This window comes from Rhea americana, unplaced genomic scaffold, assembly GCF_003343005.1.
Source record: "Rhea americana isolate MKP2758 unplaced genomic scaffold, rheAme1 scaffold_250, whole genome shotgun sequence".
In the NCBI taxonomy this organism is placed as follows: Eukaryota; Metazoa; Chordata; class Aves; order Rheiformes; family Rheidae; genus Rhea; species Rhea americana.
The window spans coordinates 1,231,208-1,232,215 of record NW_028186369.1 but is presented as its reverse complement, the minus strand read 5'-3'; the positions used below and the strand labels follow the sequence as shown (position 1 = coordinate 1,232,215).

General features: G+C 58.3%; 1 protein-coding gene across 3 annotated transcripts in view; it reads left to right on the top strand.

Moving 5' to 3' along the window:
* Positions 1-924: 924 nt before the first annotated feature.
* CAPN15 (calpain 15) overlaps positions 925-1,008 on the top strand; it is a 62,596-nt gene continuing 62,512 nt past the window's right edge. For 2 of the 3 annotated variants that reach the window (XM_085307046.1, XM_085307038.1), the window contains exon 1: positions 927-949. The gene's annotated coding sequence lies outside the window, so the exon portion shown is untranslated. Of the gene's footprint in view, positions 950-1,008 lie in introns of all 3 variants that reach the window. The other variant, XM_085307044.1, reaches the window with a different exon arrangement.

Here is a 1,008-nt window from a genome sequence, read left to right as displayed (position 1 = left end):
AGATGCTCAGAGTGGCTGAGCAAAGTCTGAGAATGTTAGTGGATCACATAGCTTCAGGAAAAAAGGTCTATATTCATATTTTCTCAAAGAGCTCCAGACTGTGTAACTTGCCTGTGATTAAGACTTGAACACAGGTCTGATAAGACTGAGTGACTGGAAGCACAAGACCTGCCCACTAGGCCTTCATGGCTCTGCTAGGGAATAAATGTGGCCTGGACAGGTTCCTTACCTTGAAGTCTCCTTCACTGCCAACAGGAATGCTCTGGGAAAGGCTCTGCATTCCTGTGGAACAACTGTCACATCTTTTTATTTTGTACAGATCTCTCTCCCCCCCGCCCCCAGTGCAATTAGACACACGTTATTAACTGTCATAATGTATCAGTTACTTTCGGCACTGCAGTCGAGCCAGCAGAGACCATCAAACTGTAACATCTCAGTTTTCATAAGAATTAGGAACTGGCATCTTCTGTGCAGTCTCATTTCTCCCGACAGCGTGAAACTGCTTTACAAAGCCGGGAGCGACCGCGGGGCCGCGCGGCTCCCGGCCCCGGAAACGCCGCCGGCCGCAGCAGCGCCCCTGGCGGGCGGCGGTGGCACTGCAGGTTCCGGCTGGAGAGCCTCCGCGCGGCCGCAAAGCTCTCTGGGGGCGGTAGTCCCGCCTCAGCGTTCCCTCCGTCAGTTGGCCCTCGCCCGCGCCGGCCGCCTCCCGGCCGCGGGGATTCCGCCCTGTACGCCCTCTTGCGCACAACCGCCGCCCCCCGGCAATCCTTTCCCTCTGGGGCCGAACCACAACTCCCGGCGTGCCTCGCTCGGGCGGGCAACTTCCGCTTCTCCTGCGCACAGCCCCTTGGGGCTTGTAGTCTTGTCACGCTATTCACGACGGCCTTTGCGCTGCTTCCGCGCCGTAATGCTCGGAGGCGGGGATGGGGTACAACGTTACGGTAGCGGCGTAAGCTCGGGCTTCTGGACTCTGGGGCAGGCTTGGCCGGAGCTGCTGGAGGAAACCGT